The 21926-nt window shown below is 37.5% G+C and overlaps 1 protein-coding gene and 1 pseudogene across 4 annotated transcripts in view; one reads left to right on the forward strand and one right to left on the reverse strand.

The window, feature by feature from the left end:
- Positions 1 to 21926, forward strand: part of AKAP6 (A-kinase anchoring protein 6) — a 584567-nt gene that overhangs the window by 394905 nt on the left and 167736 nt on the right. The window lies entirely within an intron of this gene.
- LOC112822894 (U4 spliceosomal RNA) lies at positions 21286 to 21418 on the reverse strand (annotated as a pseudogene).

Here is a 21926-nt window from a genome sequence, read left to right on the forward strand (position 1 = left end):
ATTAAGCTATCAGTAATGTTTGCTGCACTTCCTTTCCCATCATTGCTGATTGACAATATACTTGTGGGTAAACAATCTCCTTTATAAATGGCCTTGTACACTCCCTGATGGCACTTTCTGGTGTGGGTGACAGAGTTGCTCACTCATGTTGAGCCTCAAACAAGGCTGTGTTGAATTCAAGGAAGTCTGGCGAGAGGAGCAAGACGATGGTAAGGGAGGCAGACACTCTTTATATACAATTCTTGGGGACCTGGCAGGAGGATCCGAGCATGGCAGGGAGAAGGAGTCTTCAAAAAATATCACACAAGGCTGAATAGCACTTTTTAATGGGAAATTCTTGTTTTGACTCTAATTTTATGCTTAGATGCTTTTAATTTGATCCACATTTAATTTGCCATTCCTTGGAGAAGGGATTGATTATGTGAAAAACTATCTGCTCTATTGCTAACAAAACAGGATTGGTTTCAGGGGCTACCACGATGGCATTGTATTTTAATGGTGCCCACCTGGAAACATTGAAGCACACACGGCTGGAGTCATCACTTTCATTTCTACTCCCACTCTTCTGATTGTGATTACCTAAAAGCTTTGTTAAAGTCATAGTTCTGAAGAAAAATGGGTCCAGACTGGGTCTTAAAAAAGCAGGGAAGAAGCCAAGTTTGGACATTTGAGTTACACAGCATCATCAAGGACATTTAAAGAGCTAAATGACAGTGGTACATCTGAAAACACATAATAATATATAGTAGGTTTATTTATATATATTTGGATTTCCCAAAGCCCCATCACTTTGATACTGTAATGAAAAATAATGGCATTCAACACTGGTGTGACAAGTTTCAGAGAGGCACGGGTAGAGAATCTGAGTTTAGGCTAAGCACCTGCATGGTTAACAATTATTTTAGTTAGACATCTTAAGCTGCATACAGAGAATTCACATCTTCTATGTTTTCAAAATTAGGCTTCCATTATTTCTGAAATTCTAATGGCTGAACTAGCAACAGTAAAGATGTCCAGGTTTCAATGAAATATATTTCATAAATTAGCTTATCATTGCACTGATTTAGCATGCCTAGCAGGTAAGAGACAAAAACATGTGTTATCTTCCCTAGGGAACCTTCAATGAATGTCATTCTGGCTTCATATGTCTTTCTTCTCTCCCCTTCTTGAACTGATATAAAATTCTAATGTGTGCCCTCTAGTTCCATCTTCATTGAAATCTAGCAAAACTGCTGAAGGTAAGAGAGTGGCAATGGTGCATGAAAAAAGGGAAAAGGAATACAGTGATTCATAGCATACTTGAAGAAAGTTGCAATTGTTAACAGCGCTACTTTTGTATGTAGACAGGTTAAAATATGTCATATATCCGTGATAAAAATAAAGTTCTTCAGCCTGGCTAGTTTCTTAAAGTTCATGGGAAAGGTGCTAAAACCAAATTAGTAACTTGAAAATATTTCCATCTGCATCTGAGGGCGTACCAAGTCACTAGCTCCCAAAACCGTAGTCAAGAAAGTAGGGGTATGTGCTAAGACTATCAGCAATCTTGACAAGTGGTTGTTGTTTAAGTACCGGAAACGATAGATATTATGAAAAACACTGCTTCTATTATTATGAAAATGAAACCTGACATTTTTAAAGTGTAGTAGCTCAGGCCATTTTCTCTTATCTCTGCGTCTTTGTTCTTCTGTGCAAATTTGAACTGCTGATTCAAATATCATTTTGTGAATGGTGTTCATTGGTCTTCACTTCCAGTGAAGCAGATGCCAATGCTTTCAGAAAGGAATGATCCTTCTCCCTTGGCATTATTCCCATTTGCTAGATGAGAAAACTGAGGTGTATGACCCAAGTATGTTTCCTTTTTACTGGTAAGAAAACTAAGCTTTGGAATCCTGTTCACTTTTGTTTTTCTATTCCTCTTTTTTGCTGATGGCAGCCCTTTTTCCTTACCTTTTCTTAGGAAGTCTGAGCTGACTTTAAATGGCCTCCTCACTTTTTGAATGAAGCTGTCTGGTAAAAGCTTTGGCCAGAATTTTCTTCTGATCATGACAGGAGAAAGATGTATCGATGACTTATAACAATCTTTGAGTAAAGCCACACAGTTGAAATTACACTGCTAAAATCTAGCCAATAAATGTTGGCACTACTAGGTTAATTTAGGGATATGAGTGCTGAAAGTTAGGTATTCATTTTAGCAACTGAAGCTCAGAACTTGATGTCTATGGAGCGTTGGGCCACCACGAATCCACTCTGCCCAACTCTACGAAATATACCTTTTTATTCAGAGCACAAACATATTCAAGAACCCTTCTGGAGTTACTTGAAGAATTAAAAGAATTATATTATCAGCATGACTACACTTGCCTTTCTCCATCAAAAGAGAAAGTGCGTCAGTGCATCCTTAAAATTAGGTTATTAAAAACAAACAGATACCCAAAGCATGAGATATGAAAGTGCACCAAAACAGGAATTTATCTAAAGTCTTTGGACCAGTATTTCTCCCCCTTTATTGTCTTCCCATTCGAAATAATACAAATGCCTCCCATCACTTCTTGCAGCCTCGTCATAAGCATGAGAATTGCATGTGTTCCCATTTCTGTGTCTTCAGCAAACCAGAAATATATAAGAAGTCACAAACTTAGCTAGAGAAGAATTTGGAAGGAGCTACTCAAAAAAACAGACATTTTAGAAAATGTGTTGATTTGAGCTGGATTTGGGTTTTAAAGCTACAACAAAATATCTCATTGTTGAGTCAGATTTGGTTTCCATTAGTTACCTCTCAGGTTGTCCTTTTTTTTTTTTTTATGAATTACTCTTCACTTCTGGAGAAATTAGTTTTTTAGCACTGTTTTATAAATAATAATGGTGATCATTTTTAGAATTGCCTCTTTGAGGAACACATATGAGCGCATTCCCTTTTGGTCAATTGCCTTAAGCAAGAAGGATCAGGTCTTCCTTTCCTGTTTATTACACTTCCCACTCTGTCATGATCAGGTCTGATGTTGAGCAAAAATGCTTTCCAGTTGCCTGTATGTGCTTTGACAGAACTGACATAGAAACTGTATCTTAACTTACTTGAATCAGTGCTGTAGAAAAGCACCCAGGCATGGTGAAGACAGCTTTTATGAGGTACATTTTGTCAGTGTAAACACTATGAAATCCAACGCATTTGGAAGAGCATACCCTGTATTTGTTAGAATGAGTGAATCACTAATGGATTAAAGAGCACAGCCAGATAAACCTACACTAGTCGTAAGCATATGTGGCCTAATATGCAAATGTAGGAAATCCAATTAAGCTCCAGCTCTCCTTAGTTTTTCATTCATGAGGCAGTAGCTCTACCGAAAAAGCAAATAACTAAAAAGTTTCTTTTACCAAAAAAAAAGGCATTGCATTTTTAAAATATAAGTTTGAAGTTAGTCTTCCACAGATAGCCAATTTAATTATGCTAAAAATGACATTTTTAATTAAACACCAAGGTAAGCATAAATGGATTTCAAAATAATTAATCAAACATCAAAAAATTGAAACCTTTTTCTGCTTGAGCAGCAGAAATGAAAGAACCAGTCTTCGGGTCTCATAGAGATTCAATCTAATTTAATTCTCTGTCTTCTCTAAATAAACATTCCTAAAACCTTTTTTTCATCTGGGGGAATAAGGATGAGAGGGGTAATCAATATTTCTAGCATTTTAATTAAAACCGTTAGTGGAATAAATCCATTTAATTATCAGTTAATGAAATACAAGGTCATTTACCTGACAGGAACTTTGAGGGTGGATTACTAGCTGGAATAAAGCAGAAGAACCCAATGTCACAGCCATTTAACTTCTGTCAAATTTAAGGTTAAAATCCTTTTAGACTGTTTAACCTGTTCTCTACCATTTTCTATTATGTGTGCCAATTGGCAGGAGAAATGCATGTGAAAACTTATTTTACATTTAATTGTGCTGCAAAGTTTTCATTAAATTTCTGCAAATATCTTTATGTTTCTAAGGCATGAACTGAAAGGCTACAATAGATTCCAGTGTAATTTTATTTTTATTTTATGTTTATCACTTATAAAGAGACATTTGGACTTCTTTTACAGCAAGTCTTATGCATTATTTCTTCTTTTTTTATAAATAGGAATTAATTAAATATAAATTTCAGCAGTCTGAAAATTTAATATGCAAATATGGAACAAATATGCAGTAGTAAACAAATCACCTTAAATAATTTATGGTTAATTTTATATAACCCCTTTTTGAAGTGACCTGGATTTCATAAAAATAATATTAAAAAGTAAGAGCTGGTTGGTCACTAAGCTAGGTTTGCAGATTGATTTGGTAAATGATTTTAAGTCGGTTTAACAAATGAAGAGAGGGTAGAAAGCGAGTTGCAGAAAAAAGTTCCTTGTCTTTGTTGGAGACACCGAGTTTCTCTAAGCAGCTCACCCGGCTCACATTTTGTATAGATCAGTTCTAAAAATGGAACCTAAGAAGGGCTCTTGTTCTTTCTTTCTTTAACACAGATGTTGAATTAATTATCTAGGGTTTGGGGTTTTATTATAATTTTGTAGATTTGGGTTTGTCTCATAGCCATAAATGTCAGAGTTTAAAAGGTAGCTTGTTATTGGGGTCTTATTCTTCTTTTCTGAATTGAAACTCCATTAATGTTAGTCATGTACAATGCAGACAAGTATATGCAATTTACTCTGCAGTACTTCATCTTGCAGCACCTTAGCTTTGTACTGTGCAAGGAGCCCAGTACACCTTACAGTAGTTTGCCTTTACAAATATATATATACATTTATTTATTTATTTATTTATTTATTTATTTATTTATTTATTTATTTATAGAGGCACCTGGGTGACTCAGTTCGTTAAGCGGCTGCCTTCAGCTCAGGTCATGATCCCAGCGTCCTGGGATTGAGTCCCGCATCGGGCTCCCTGCTCCAGGAGGAGCCTGCTTCTCCCTCTCCTTCTGCTGACTGCTCTCCCTACTGTGCTCTCTTTCTCTCTCTCTGTTAAATAAATAAATAAAATCTTTAAAAAATATATTTATTCATTTATTTTAGAGAGCAGGAGTGGGAGAGAGAGAGCCCACAAACGGGAATGAGGGGCAGAGGGAGAGGGAGAGACCAGACTCCACACTAAGCGCAGAGCATGATGTGGAGCTTGATCTCATGACCCTGAGATCCTGACTTGAGCCAAAATCAAGAGTCAGACACTTAACCAAATGAGCCATCCAGGCGCCCCTGCCTTTTTCTTTTTTTTTTAAGTTTATTTATTTTTCTTAGTAATCTGTACATCCAACATGAGGCTTGAACTCATGACCCTGAGATCAAGAGCTGTATGTTCCTCCAACTGCACCAGCCAGGTGCCCCAGAAGTTTGCCTTTTTAAAGAAGTACCGGTGATCCAGTCTAACTTCTAAACGCTAAGTACAATTAATTTACAAAAATCTGTGTCACCTAAAACAGAAATCCATTACCAGCTCAAATATGTCTTAATCGGACGAGGGTTCCCCATGAAGATGCAGTAATAACAAAAGCAGCATTGTTGGGCCTGTTTTACATTCACCTAGACTGTTCATAGATTTTTTTTAATACTTTAAGAAAATAACAGAAACTATTAGGAAGGCTGGTTTAGTCTGGGTAGTTCCAAGAGCTCTCTTTCTTCTATTTCATATTCTTTAAAATGTAATCCTTATGACTTACCAAAGAGGATTGTAAATTTTGCTTGTTCTAAGCCATAAAGTGAGACATATTAAAGAAAAAATTATCCATGATGCCTAATTATTTTAACTTTGATTGGAATACATAGAAACAACTAGGGATAGCCCTATGAGGACACAGAAAGGCTTGGCTCTTGCATAGGTTATGTGATACTTGTCATACTGACCAGTCATGGGAATTTGCCCCCGTAGCTCCTCTCTGTCCTTTCACATATTTTAATGGCCCCGACCTTGGGTGCCCAGTGCCCACATTTCTGCATTGTCTGCCTTGTCCATTCCTCCACATTTCCAACCACTTTCTGTATCTTAAACAAGGTGCCCATGCCTGTTCGATTGTGTGTCTCATGGCAGCCAAGGATCATGGGTTTAACAGATTCATCACTCTTTCTCAGTTGTTTGAATGGTGGTGATGTGGTATCTAAATGTTACAGAGAGTATAGTCAGTCTGTGTGGGGTCACTTGTAGCTTCATGTACTGTGGAAGATCTTCCTACAGAGATTATAAACAACAAATCGTTGCAATTTCCTTTTGGTCCCCTATATCTTAGATTCGTTGTTTTTTGACTACGCTTTATCGTCCCACCTCTGACTATCTTCAAAGTCCATTCTGAATCTTTCTATGTAAATATTCTCTTAGGAGTCATCATTTATGATGAATTCAATCACTACCACTACCATAAGCGGTGGTGTTCAGATGTAGCTCTTCAGTTCAGTCTTCACCCACTTTTCATGCTACAGTTCCATCTTCAATTGCCTGTAGAAGATTGCCAGTTTTATATGGTGTTGATGCCTAAAACTTTCCATAATAACTAAATGTAGCTCTTAACCTTTTCTACTTTTTCTGTCATTACCCTGCCAGTACCCTGCCAGTCCTGCCTTTAGCAATAGATACCAGAGGCCATTTTCACTCTTCTTCTCTGTTTATTTCCCAAATGGGAACCATCAGCCACCAACTTGTACTGAATCTTCTTTGACAAGGCCTTTTGGAATCATACTTTTCTATTTTCCCAGCTGTCCCAGTAGCCTAGGACTTAATCTATTTATGTCTAGATGACTCCACCAGCTTCTTACCTGATTGTCTTTCCTTCTCTTAGAAACCCAGAATATCATGGAGCTGGATTACTTTTAAGCATTCTTTTGCCTTCTGATCCTTATAAAACACAGGAAGTTTTCCTAGAAGGAAATTCCATGCATTATAATCATTCCCTGTTGCATCAAATCCAAGTTATTTTGCCTTTTCTTTAAAGATACTTCCAGGCATCACACCAAATTAATTTTTCATTTCCAGTCAGGAAAACTACTCTCCATTCAAGCTAAAACTCAACTGCTCTGCTCTGAATTTGTTCAACCTTTCTCCTCACTTGATATTTTCTCCCCATTCCTCTTTCTGAATGCACATCTCTCAAACTTTTAAATCCTTTACTGATTTTCTCCCATGCAACTTTATGTGTTCTAACATTTAAAGTGCAGAAGAGTCACTGTATTAATTGGTACATATCTGGCTTCCATTTAGGTATTCTACCATTGAAGGTTTAGTTATCCTGTTTGGCCCTTTTTCTTTCCTTTTCCTTTTATTAATCTATAAATAAGATTTGTGTACCAACTTCCTCATCTATAAAATGGGTATAGTTATATTTATCTCAAAGAACATGAAGAAATTGTTAAGTATTAAGTAACAAGTTTGTATTTGTTTGTTTGCTTTCTGTGGTCTCTGTGTTAGCAAACTAGACTAAACAAAAGATTGCCTCATTTTGTTTATAGTCATGAATTAGCATGTTCAACAGAAAACCATAATAATTAATTTCTACCATTTCATGTTCATGCAAGTTGAATGATTGGCAATATCCAGTTTCTGCCTATTAAAAACCTGTGCAGACTCATAGTAGCAAATCAGAAGACCCCTGTGTTGGGCCATTTGGGTTCTTCTGCCATGTGCACAAGTCTAATTTGAAACCATTGTACCTTAAACTCTTACTAATTGCTCAAACTTAAAAGTCATTATTTTAGATCATTATTAAAAATCAGACTTTGCCCTATAAAATGCCCATAATTTTTAGCAGCTATATATCTGCTATGTAATTTCCTCTTTCAAAAAATGTCATGCTCAATTTAATATTGGTATGTCATTTGCAAGTGGCTGGGGGACTTTGTGAGGCCATTACAAACCCTAGTTTCACAAGAGTTGGGCTCTGAAGCCTGCACCACTGAGATTCGGGGGTTTCTTTTCCTGCCACAGTCCCATATTTTTCATACCCTACGGGCTTCCCTAGGGGATATTCTGTCATGGAATGAAGTGGCATTGACTAAAATGAGAATTTTCTCCTCTATGAGAAAGTGAACGGAGAGGAACCCAATCACAAATGCAACAAACCAATTAAATTAACGCAAAACCCAATTCTGTGGGCTTATGAGTTAAGAACGAGATATACTCCACTGATAGTCTTCTAGGAAGATACCTGTACACAATTAAAAATATTAAACAGCTATTTTTATAAAATATGTAAAGGATACAGAAAAGTCATATTCTAAGCACTTCTATAAATTCACAAAATGATGTATGTAGGATTTGCAATCTCAATCTTGTTTAACACTTAACTTTTGGTTGTAAAATACTTTGGTGAGGAAAATACAAACTGAGGAGTTGAATTCAGAAAAATTCATCAATAGAAACACTGTGTCATTGGGTAAAATTGATTATTGAAAGAGAAATAACTATCAGGAAAAGCATGAATATGCAGATTAAGAAATAGTTGACTGTAGCAGAGATTACTTTCTCATCAGAAAAATGAGTTTTATTTGAATAATTTAATTTGAATTAAGATATAAGACCGTTTTGTAATAAAATATTTTATGAATTGATAAGCATAAAAATCACTATGCTTTCACCATAAAACTTACTATTTAATGTTCAATTAAGGACAGAATTCAAGTTTCAATTTATATCATGCATTGTATACCACTCACGTATGGTTCTGCTTGATTTTTAGAAGATCCCTACAAATTCCTTGATGGGCCAAAGTATCCCACTGATTCTGCCATGTTTTGCCACAAGATCCTGTACTCTTTATCTGAACAATGTTAGATTCAGTCTCTGAGGAGAGAGAGAGAATGGGACAGAGTGAAAGAGTGAATTGGTTGCAATTGGGGGAGATTATCACCCTTTCTTTTCTATTACCTTCTACCCTGATTATACCAAACTGATTATACCAAACAATATACCCTGATTATACCAAACTGAATATGATTCAATTCAATAGGTAACTCCTATTCATCCAAATATTGTTCATTTTTGAGAGGAAGGGAAAATACAGGGGAGAAGAAGAAAGATAAGGGGAAGGAAAATAAAAAGCCATCAGAAAAATTATTCCCCAAAGTAATTTTCAATCATTCAGAAGTGTGTGTGGGATAAATACAAGGTAATGTATAATTTTAAAAGCCATATAGCATTATTTGCACATTTCATTACTGGATCTTTTAGTAAATCTTTTATTGATTGATTTGATTTTTAAGCTATACTTTTTTTCCAGTTTTTTTTTAAGATTTTATTTATTTATTTGAGAGAGAGAGAATGAGAGACAGAGAGCACGAGAGGGAAGAGGGTCAGCAAGAGAAGCAGACTCCCTGCTGAGCAGGGAACCCGATGTGGGACTTGATCCCGGGACTCCAGGATCATGACCTGAGCCGAAGGCAGTCGCTTAACCAACTGAGCCACCCAGGCACCCCTTCCAGTTTTATTGAGATGTAATTGGCATGTAACATTGTATAAGTTTAAGGCGTACAACATAAATTTATATATGTGTGCGCACGTGTGCACACGTGCAAAATGATTACTATAATAAGATTAGTTAACATCCATCACCTCACATAGTTATAAGTTTTTTTCTTTGTAATGAGAATTTTTCAGACCTACTTCTTTAGCAACTTTCGGATATACAACAGAGCGGTGTTAGCTACAGTCATCATGTTGTACATTATATCCCTGGGACTTATATATCTTATAACTCAAGTTTGTACCTTCTGACCACCTTCAGCCAATTCACTCCCCACTCCACCCTCTCCCCCTCTCACCACCCCCCACCCCGTTGTTGTAAATCTTTTAAAATGTTGATAACAAGTTTTCGAGTAACTCTGATGTGTGAGGCAGAGTTTTAAGGACTCTGAGATATTGACTTTAAAGAGATCATGATTTCGTTAGGAAAATAAGGCTCACATGCCTGAACAGTTAGGTCATTACCAGTGCAAAGTGGTCTATGATACATAGTGGAAGAATAGAAGCATAAGAGTTAGAACTGGGGAACTAGTGTTTATGGTGTCTTAGAGGACTTTTTGGGTTTATGTAAGTAAGAGAGCAGACTGGAGAAGGTGTTTCATGCAGAGAAATGTTGCTTACAAAGACACAGGGGTAAGAAGCTCCTATTTTGGAACCAGTAATGAGTAGACAATGGTCTAGGGAAGAGGGTTGTGTGGAAAGTAATGGAATATAAGATTGGAAAGGGAGACTGGAATCAGACTGAAGAAAACCTTTTCTGCTAACCTAACCTTTTTGTGTAGGTAGGTGAGTTGGACTGTATTTTCCCAGATTTATGGTGATTGTGTTAGGGGGAATACAATCAGAATCTAAAGAAAGCCAATATATCTTAAATTTGTCTTTTTTAAGATAAATCTGTTTGTTTCTCTCAAGACAAGTCTCTCTTTCTTAGTTATTTCAGTAAAAATCATAAAGAGTTGGTTGACATGAAACATGATAAAGATTAGCCGTCTATTGGTGAAGTAAAAGTAATAAAAGTAGAGTATTCTACCAGCAGAGCTAACTTTGATTTTTGGTTTTGTTTGGTTTTTTAAGTCGACTTTTTTTAAGAAATGTGTTTGAAAACTCCATACTTAAAATGCATCTATGAAGCAATATTTACAGCAGAGATGACTATAAAAATATATTCAAAGTGAACATAAATCTTTCTATTTTTATGTGACTTTTATTATCTGCCCATCAAATTTTGCTAATTGTCAAAAGTGACTCTATTTTAATAAATCTTTCTCCCCTTCAAAATTTATTTTTTTCTCTCATATTAATCTGCGTGGAAGCTATGAGATTAGGTGTGGAATATTTTGCTTATTTTTATGACCATTTCCTATAATATGATAAATAGAAAAAGGAACTGGTTTCTTTTTCTTAGAAGTTCTTCTGATTTACTTTGAGTAAACATCACCTGGGAGTGCTGGTTAAAGCTGACCCACCTCCAGAAACTAGGATTCATCTGAGGCTAATTGGGCCTTGGAATCTGCATTTTAGTGAATCCACAGCTGATTGTAAAGCTGGTGGTCTGAGAAACATTATCTAGAATGAAGAATAAATCAATTTAATGGAGAGCAAACTCACTTGTCTTAAATATTTATATGCAGTTAAACAAATGGCTCAGTGCTTGTGCTATGGGTCTACTCTGACATCTCTGAAGGCCTTCTCTAAAGAAGATCCTTGGAACTTAGCACCAGAGGGGATATTTGTGAGGGTTGGTCACACATTTCTAAGTCAGCGTTTGCGGCTTCAGTTTCTCCTCCTTGAACTTCCCTAATAGCCCAAGTAAATTTAGTGGGCCCGATGTGGATAATACTGATATGGCAACCCCATAGAAGGAATTTTATCATAATATAATCTCTAGAATAGAGGAATAACTTCAGAAAGCCTCACATGCATTTCAACAAAATTGAGAGGTGCCCTTGCATCAGTTTCCAGGGCACTGCCCTCAGCACTGATCCACGAAGAATGTTCCCACATGGTCTCTCAGGAGCCCAGGCCCTGATTTGCCACAGGAGAAAGGGCCAAGGAATTCACTGTAACAGCTTGGAGAATGGCTTTGCAAACCCAAGAAATACTCATTTCCTAATTTGCCAGCTGAAAAGGAGTTCAGAGAGTAAAGATACTGATTCATGCCGATCCTGTGGTAGGCTATGGTGAAGGAGTCAATGGTGGGAACAGGAGAGAAGCCCAACTCTCTTTAAAGTCACCAGGAGCAAGCAGTTTCAATGGTAGTATCTGCTTACCACAGCAAATGAGCCTACAAATCTATGAATGCAACCTGCTAGCTCTTTTCTCATTGCACCCACATTTACCACAATGGCTGTGGTGTCTGGTATTTTCAGTTTCCAATTTAAATGTAAACTCATGAGGGACACTTTTTATCATGGTCACTTGGGTTTCTCTCTGTCTAAAATACTGCCTTATACATAGTAAGGGATAAGTGGGGACTTAATTTTGTGCAATCTTATGGATGTTTTTCTTAATGCTTAATCAGAATATCACTTTTTCTGTAAGTGTGTATTTTGAAAGGCTTGCAGTGTTTTTTTGCTATAATTTTAACATGTCTTGGGACAAAAGAATACAGTGGTGTGTTACATGGGTACCATTTATTCCATGTATTTTCATTAAAATTATTTTTAAAAAAGGTAGGGCTCAGTATTAGTAGTACTTGAAAATTGGCTCATCCAGCTGATTATACTAAGCAAAGACCATGAAAGTCAGTTTTGTATTTAACAAAAATGCATTTTTAATAATTAATTGTTGGTTGTCCAGCCCATGGAAGGATGACAATAAACTATTCTAACACGTTTGGATCTTTAAGATAAAGCAAGGCAACATAGATTGTTTTAAAAATGACATGCCCACAAAAACAATGGATCATGGCTCACCATATCAAAAACTAATGATGTATTGTATGGTGACTAACATAACATAATAAAATTAAATAAATAAAAAAAATGACATGCCTGCTACATTGAGACTGCAAGTATTAAATGGCATTGTAGCAGATGCTTTCTTTGGTCTCTGGGAAGTGTAAGAAGAGGTTAGGTGATGAGTAGTCACATTGATAATGTTAACTGTATTACAATCATTTGTTTATTATGTATAAGAAAGGTGACAGGGGCGCCTGGGTGGCTCAGTCAGTTAAGCGTCCAACTCTTGATTTCTGCTCAGGTCATGATCTTGTGGTCCTCAGATGGAGCCCCAAGTCAGGCTCTGTGCTCAGCGCAGGGGCTGCTTGAGAGTCCCTCTCCCTTTGCCCCTCCCCACCTTGTGCATGTATGTGCTCTCTCTCACTCTCTGAAAGAAAGGAAGAAAGAAAAAGAAAGAAAGAAAGAAGAAAAGAAAGGAAGGAAGGAAGGAAGGAAGGAAGGAAGGAAGAGAGAGAGAGAGAGAGAGAGAGAGAGAGAGAGAGAGAGAGAGAAAGAAAGAAAGAAAGAAAGAAAGAAAGAAAGAAAGAAAGAGAAAGGAAGAAAGAAAGAAGAAAGAAAAAGAAAAGTAGAAAGGTGACAATCTATGGTTTTTTTTTTTCAAGTTGAAGTCTGCCCTCCAAATGATCATTGAAAGATTGTAATGTAATTCATCTTTAAAATGTGAAAACTTTTGGCTCCATATTTTCTAAAGAACATTCTTTTTCATTTTGACAGAGATTTCACTCATATTATATGTATCTCCCTGTTAAATATTTTAAATTTGGTGTGTACTTCAAAACTGATCGCTGTTTTGTGATTTACAACCTTGGAGAAAAATAACATAGTAGTCATAACTTTGCAGTTTTTTGTGATGCATGAAGATCAGATTTTTTAATGTTGGTTAATGCTTTGCTAATTAAAGTGTGCATGTTAATTAAAGCAGAGGCTAATGTTAATTACCTATATTAATGGAATCTCATGTAGCACCTGCCTGAAGCAATGGGTTCAATTTTCAAAATATCTCAATTAAGGCTGAACCTTTTGATTTGCATCTAGTAGGGTTTCAATTAACTGCATTGAAAACTTAAATAACACTCTTAGGGGTGCAAAATATCAGTGATTATATGAAGTATGGTGGAGCTTGGTAGGTGAATTTATAGAGACTCTTTTTCCAACCTAACTATATTTATTTCTTGTCTACTGGTCAAATTCTGTTCATCCACCAGGGCCCAGTGAAAACAACACCTCTTCCACAAAGTATTTTCCAATTCCCAGGATACGATCAGCTCCTGTATGTTGCTCTTCTTTTACCCCGTTCTGCCTTGTATTATACTTACTTGTTACAGTCTGTGTCCCTTGCTAACTAGTAGCTCCTTAAAGGCCTTGTCTTCCTCCCTTACAAGGGCCAGCGCACCTGAGAAGAAGCCAGCCTGTTTTGATAAGTTGAAGACACTCTTTGCTTGTTTGCAAAGCAACTAATACGTTTACTGAGAAGATGGAAATGAGCGAACTTTTTACTTTTAGCACATGATAGTTGCACCACTGCTGCGTTTATGACTGCTTTAAGTAAAGCATGAAGGTGCTGTTTTTTTTTTTTTTTTTTTTTTTTTTTTAAAAAAAAGAGGGGTTTTTTTTTTTTTTTTTTTTTTGCTTTATCAAAGTAAAGATGGATGTTTTTGTTAATTTCAGTTAACTGTGAGCTGGAATGGGGAAGAGGCTACTTGTTCAAGACAAAATGGTCAGTGTTATGAGACCAGGGGATGTGTGTTTATGCTGGCAGGGATGATGTTAATATCCTCTTTCAGCCCCATGTTTAGAATCTGACTGGCCATTTCGCATGCAACGTTAGCTTGTGATCATAAGCACAAGTACTTCAAATAAGCTATTCATTTAAGAGAGCCATAGGTTTGTTTTATCTTGGAAGATAACACATGGGGTTGTCAAGTGGTGAACCCAGATCTTTAAAAAAATGAATTAAAAATATAAATAGATGGCTGGAGACAGTTACATTATAATTAGTATCCTTTCAGTTCTCCTGAACTTACTCTTATGTTTGCTGAAGACCCAATAACAATTATTTCTATTGGGTCTTTGGAAAGGATTATGAGCTAATGGTGCTAACCTTTTTGACATCTAGTATAATCATAGTTTCAGAAAAAATAGTTTCCATTATTCTACATAATAGGGGAAGCAATAATCTCCCCCATAAGTATACACAAATAGATCACACACTGATTTGCAGCTCCTGGAAATAAGTACCAGTTACTGGTGTTCCTTGGCAAACTTTGACTCTGACTGTTGATCTCAGCGGGCCCAGATTTGTCTTCATTCAACTGTGGAGAATATCAAATGAGCATAAGATTTCCATGTGCAAGGTATAACTGACAAGGTGATATAAAAGGCACCGTTTACTATCCTGATGTGCTATTGGCATGCTGATGTAAAAATAAATTATTTTTAAGGTAAATAGGAATAGTATTGATGGAGCAAGAATATGTCAGCCGTCGTCCTGATGGCAGGACATATTATTACTAGAAATGAGATGTGAATGTGTCAGTTAACGAAGAGCAATGCAGGCTTAGATGTGATCGTGAGAGCTCCCGTACTTCACGTCACAACTGGTTCCATGTTGGGTAGTTAGTAGGTGGAATAAATGCAACAACTAGCTGGAGAAACATGACAAATATGGAGATCAGATTTTCCCAGGATGAGGCAATGGGCCAGGTCTTTACAACTCAGAGAACATAGTCACCAAAGCATCCATTCCCCACTGTGGCACCATTAAGGTGGCAGATGGAGAGAATTAGCAGAAAGATACTGGGAACAGCTGAAAAACATCTGGTAAGAAGTGACAACCTAACGGGTGTGCTGGGCTTTTCCTAATTGTGAGGCAATCACTCAAAAAGCCTGGAAAGAAACTTCAATGTTTTGGTGGTGGGAGAAAGGAGTTGGCTGGAGCACTACATTCGAGTTCAGGGATTTAAGGGAATTCTGAAAATAAGTGACTGTAGAGCCTGGTGAAAAAATTATAGAAAAAAACTATAGAAAATTAATTTGCTTTTCCCCAAGTGTCAAATAAGAACCCACTTTTTAAAGGTGTCTGTGAGCCGCTCAGTGGGCCTGGAATCCACTTTAGGAAGAAATTTAATTCATCACCAAATTATGAATAATATTTAAAATGTAGGATTTTGAGGGTATATGGAAAGGTTAGGTGTTCATAGAGAATATGGAAATACTAATTAAACCGGAGTGAGGAAGGTGGACTACTTAATGACTCAATTCGCCATTCCTCTTTCTTGATTTACTATCTCGTGACTTTTCTGGAACCTAGATGAAATATAAAAGGCTTTTTGGCTATTTCTGTCTCTATATTTCTTCATTTTTTTTTCCCACTCCAGCCATTTGTCCTTGACTGTGTCTCCTTGCTTGCTCCCCCACTTTCTGACAGGGATCACCGAACTTTTCATAACCTCTCTGTCAGGACTCACCGTATAGAGAGTGACATTTCATTTTGGGAACCTATTATTTCCGATAGAACAGGAACAGTGAGGACAATGTTCCCTAGGGGGCTGCTAGGTAGAATTTGGGGAGACAAAGGCCATTGATGCCTGCTACATGATTAGGGCAGATTATCTCACAGGTTACCAGACAACCCCTTAGTTGCCACATGAAGCCTGTGTTGGAATATGCAAGCCTATACGTGTTGGAAAGGAAAGAGAAATCTGAGTAAGTGCCAGGGAATCCATGAATTTACCGGTTGCTGTCCAGATCACGTAGAGGATTAAACCAGACTGTTCAAAGTACAGCCTTTCAGTAAATGTTAGGTCCATCTTCCCTTGTCTGGCTTCCTCCTTATCCATTAGATTATATGTTTGTCCTGCCCTTGGGACCCAGGCTCAAACAAGTAAATAAATGAAAACAAGGAATGGAACAATTTACTATAAGCAGGGTCTGACCACCTTACTCTCCAAACATCTAGGGCGCAATGTCCTCTTTAGAAAAGGCAGGTTGCTGTGAGCAGAGGGTCAGGTGGAATCCAGCTACAGAGGGAGAGGTGGGAGGTGGGAGGGGATGAGGGAGTGAGGAGCCAGAAATGGGAGGGGGAAGAGTTGAGCAAGTCTAGTTGAGTCAGGATGGCACATAAACAAGGGCTCAACATGTACTAGAACCCCAGCCTGAAATTTCTGTTACCACAGGACCCCTATAAACCCTGCATATTAGTACATTATGATAATGGTAACAAATTATTATTGACTGGGAACCAGCCACAGAGTGGCCAAGAAAAAGGTCCTTACAGTGAGGCGGCATTGCTTATCACACCTTGGACATGTGAAGGGAAGGAGTGACAAGATGGTAGAGCGGTGAGCTGTACCAGGGCAAGGTGACAGAGTATGCAGAGAAGGAGCACATGGTGGTGGTACCTAGCCACGAAAGTTTCACAATCTGTCATTTCTAGAGGTGAAGGAGTAGAGAGGGTTTTGTTGTTGTTGTTGTTTTTGTTTTGTTTTGTTTTTGATTGAGTCCAAGAATCACAGGACAAGGTATATTGAGCCTTGCAGGAAAGTGACAGATGTGTATACCTTACACAGGGACTTTGAGCCACAGCCCAGCTATTTTAGCTGCCTTAGTCAGGGACCGGTTGGGGATTGGACATCATGGTTGCAAGACTGTGGCTAGAGAGGATACTTGAGATGGGTAGTAGAGGGGGCACTGGACTTGGAGCCAGAAACCCCTGGATCTTCCTTTCATTACCTATGTGACTTTGGACAAACTTAATTTATTTGATCTCTGGCTTCTGCATCTCTTCAGTGGGGATAATAATACCAGATCTACCCAAGCACAGCATAAGATTGTTATAAAATCAAATGAGAAAATGTATGTGAAATCGCATAAGCCGTAAAGGTATAAATGTAATTTATTATCAAAAAGTATCAATATCCCATTCTCACTGATAATTGAAGCATTTACTCGGGTACCCAGTGAATTGTGAGCTAACACAGGTGAAAGATAGTGAACCACCACATCCACTTAACCTGTTCCTATGCAGACAGAGTCAGATAACACAACAAAATCAATACTTGTTTCAAGGAAAATAGATTATTTGGGATAGAACTATAAAATACAAATATATAATTATGTAAATATAAAATCTTATAGTTCTTTTTACATGTCCAATAAAATGGTGGAGAGTTTCTTTTGGGGTATGGAATTCTGACTAAAAGCAAGATATTTATCATTTAAAAAAATATGGTTCCCTCTTAAGGCCAGTCCTCAAGCTGCAAAGTAAGATATTGAAGACAGCAGTGCATTTAATGCCAATATAAAAATGACTTTGTTCTTTCTGTCATCTTTTATTCCCACATGTTTCTTTCTGTCTCAGAAATCTACTCAAACTGAAGTCCCAGCAGTCTTTAAATACCAAAGTGAAGACACAGGTGAATCGTCACGTGAAATGTTTTATGTTCTAGATTTGTCTGATTGTTTCCTCATAGTGTCTTGTAACTTTCTCCGCTAGCCCCTATTTCCTGTAAACTATAAATTCTCTCCAGAAGCTTGCTCAGAATAAGGTTAAACATTTTTGGCAAGTGTACTTCCTGTGGCATCTCATCAGGTTGTCCATTATTCGTGATGATAAAGTGGTGACAGCTTACATACCTTCATGGAGAGATTTCCCTTGTAATTAGCAGGCAATCTGGGGGGCAGTGCTTTGACATCATGTGAATATTCAGTTCACCATTAAAAGTTTGCTTAATGGTTTTAGAATCCATGGATGATTCTTTCTGGAATCAATTATTTATTTGGGGGTTGTAAGATGGTATTTTTCTAATTCTATTATTTCTTTCACATTTTTACCTGGTATTTAATTCTTTTATAAAGCTTCCTCTTCGACTTCAGATGAACTACAGTTCCTCTTTTATATTTATCTTTTATATTTTTAATTTATTTTTAAAGATTTTATTTTTTTATTTGAGAGAGAGCATGAGCAGGGCAGGGGAGGCAGAGGGAGTGGGAGAAGCAGACTCCCCGCTGAGCAGGCTCTATCCCAGGACCCTGGGATTGTGACCTGAGCTGAAGGCAGATGCTTAGCCAACTGAGCCACCCAGGTGCCCCTACAATTCTTCTTTTAAAAAGCAAGTGAAATGCCTTGTTTTTCCTCTTTACTTACCAAGTTTTGCGGTAAGGAATTGCTGTAATAGTCACCTTCAGTAGGGAGACTTTTTTTCATTCTCTCTCTTGAGTATAATTACAGATTGATTGATTTTATTTATTCAATATGCTACAATCAATTAGAATAGTTCTTCTTAGGATGCTTAGATTGTCCCAAATTTGCCAAATAGGAGCCTCATCTTGATGGCTCTTAGGTCCTTTTGACAGATCTCATTAGTCAGTGAATGCTTCTTTGCTTTCTGGCACAAGATGTCCTAGGCTCACTTTATTCTTTTCCTGCTCCAGATTTGTAAAGGGGTTTTTAAAGTGATATGTTCAGCTATTTTTATAAAGAAACAAGCTGTACCAGACTGTCTCTTTGCCTCATTCATTCATTTAGCAAGTACTTACTAAGTATCTGCCATGTGTCAGGAACCTGGGATATCAAAATAAATCTGGCTCACATCCTCTTCTTGGGGAGTTTAAAACCTAATAGGATGGAGGAATCATGAATATCTAAAGGTGGGAAAAGATACATGTTTTACAATAGAGGGGCACATCATATTGTTGAGGAAATTCAGAGGAGTGGAAGGTTATTGGACCAGTTGGATTGTGTGGGATGTGGAGTTGCAGAGTTGGAGTAAAGCTTGGGAAGCAGAGGTGGAAAGGCTGTGTACCTGTGAGACATGGCTTTGTCCAATGTGAATATAACTGGGATTTGCTATTTGTCAGAAAAGGAAGTCAAAGAGGGTATGGGGACAGTTGGACTCCCCCCCCCCACATAGAGGGTATCCACTTATGAACAGTGTTTCAGTACTGTTATAAGACATTTGAATTCTGTTCTAAAGAAAATGGCAACCATGAAAAGGCTTTTGTTCTTTGTTGTTATTATTTGAATTTTAAACCAGAACAGTGATAGGACAGAAGATGTGCCACAGAAGCTTCACAGAGAGGCCTTTTGTCATGTAGGCCATCATAGGGGAAAGGTAATCATACGGGCAGTTGAATGTTGAACAGGCTGGCTAGTAAGAAGGTATAATGACTCAAATACAAGGGCACTAGCTACTCCTGTGATATGTCTTACATGGCAACAGCAGATCACCAAAATAGTTTTAATGTCACTTCATAATAAAAATTGGTTCAATTGCCCATGACTATGAAAAACCCCATGCAGCTCATATATCTTTCTCCCAAGCACAGAACTCCTTCCTTCTTGGTTCTTTCTAAAAATCTTGATCGTTATACCTCCAGATGTTAACTTACATGGTCAGCTTTTTTATTATATAAGCTACAGCACCTAAGCGAAATACCTGAACAACCAAACACTGGTGAAAATTCAAAGCCTCGAAGCTCCTACTGAAATGAGACTTCTTATACTCTTACTTTGAGGCTACATAACTGTTGTTTTTGGTACTTATAACAACTTTCATGATGTAGTTTCTCAGCTTAATTTAATGTATCATGTGAAAGATAAGACAAGCTACTAGAGGCTGTCACGTCAAGAATTGTGAAGATACAGTAGAGGGCATATATTGTTAAATGAGAAACAAGAACTCCAAAATCACTGGGCCTAAAGCTATTCTATGTGATGAAGAGCAGCTCCAACACTACCTGCAAGTATAATTGCATTATAATTGGTGTTTATATCTTGACATTCATCCACAGAATCTGTTCTGGATATGAAATATTTCAGACTTCCATCCTAAATGAAAGAAATGAAGTTCAAAAAAAAAATTCTTGGCACTTCAAGGGGTAAATTGCTCCATCCCTCTCCTCTTTGATAATTGACAGCCTAATTAGATGGGTTTTGGATTTGTAAACTCATCTTAGCAAGTTTGACCATTTATTAAGCATTTTCATTTTCTCTTGGTTCCTTGTGATTTGAACTTTCCTATCCTGTTATATGTTGTTCAACTATTCTTCCCTCCTATGACTTCAAAAATTCTGCTTCTCACTGTGGCCTAGAATGTGATTTTTTTTTCCCCATGTCTGAGCTCAACTGAGTCTTTTATCTCCAGGGTTAAAGTGTCATAGAGACCTGCTAAAATTAAACATCATCACTTTAAAATGTTTTTTAAATATTTTATTTCTTTATTTGACAGAGAGAGAGATAGTGAGAGCAGGAACACAAGCAGGGGGAGTGGGAGAAGGAGAAGCAGGCTTCCCGCCGAGCAGGGAACCCGATGTGGGGCTCGATCCCAGGACCCTGGGATCATGACCTGAGCCGAAGGCAGACACTTAACGACTGAGCCACCCAGGCGCCCCAAACATCATCACTTTAAATTAAAATGTGTAGCATGGAGCTATTAAGCCACCAGAAATTTTCCTCTTTGAAATTCATGGACAATCCCAATCTATGTCTTAAGCTGAAGGAATCTCAGGAGACTTTAGTCAAAGCATCCCTTTTCAGGGTATTTATCCTGCCACAGCTCAGAAAGTCTTTTGAATGCCACCATTCATATCTTACCTCTCAGATTGGCAACTTAGGGTGTTTGCCAGCACTTGCCAAAGATCTCTGCTTCCTACTAGGACATCACCTCTTTTTCAGGCCTCCTACTGAGATTGTTCGTCACCCTACACTCAACAACCCGTTCATTCACTCATTTGTTCAGTATACAATTTTCTGGGCATTGGGTATACAATTATGAATAAAAACAATGAGGTCCCTGCCTTTGTGGAATTTACATTTCAGTGGGATATGGATCAGAAAAAGCAAGAGTGCAAATAAGCAAAAAGAAGTTATTCAGTCAAATAAATATAATTTTAAGATATAGTAAATATTAGGGAGAAAATAGCAATAATCGCGCCTCGGATAAACCTCATTGGCTACGATCCTGCCACTGCGCAAAGCTTATTAGGGAGAAAATAAATAAGACCTGAGAGAAAGAATAATAGGAGGCACCTGATTTGGATGAGATGATCAGGAAAGGAAATACATTTAAACTGAGACCTAAAGGAGATATGAAGGTGACAGCCATATGAAAAAGAAACGAGGAACGTTTTAGGCAGAGGGAATGGTGTGTTCATGGTGAGAAGACACTAGGCTCATTCAAGGAATTGAAAGAAGCCTAGCATAGCTAGAGTAAGTGGGCAAGGATGAGAGCAGCTCAGGAGTGATGGACAGTGAAGACTAGATAAGGCAGGCCCCTGAAGACTCTGGTATTCAAGGGGAGCTATGTCTGCAATACACCATTTGAGGCTGAGGTCAGATCTTTCCCTTAAACAGATTTTGAGCATAGTATCTAACACCTCCTATTATGTTGTCAATACAAGGGGGAAATATAGAATAATGGAAATATTAAATAATAATGGAGCAATTTGTTGAAATTTGCTCTTTCACTCTTGGATATATACCCAACA

This window comes from Callorhinus ursinus, unplaced genomic scaffold, assembly GCF_003265705.2.
Source record: "Callorhinus ursinus isolate GAN/ISIS: 27379988/994484 unplaced genomic scaffold, GSC_fseal_2.0 scaffold8, whole genome shotgun sequence".
Classification (NCBI taxonomy): Eukaryota; Metazoa; Chordata; class Mammalia; order Carnivora; family Otariidae; genus Callorhinus; species Callorhinus ursinus.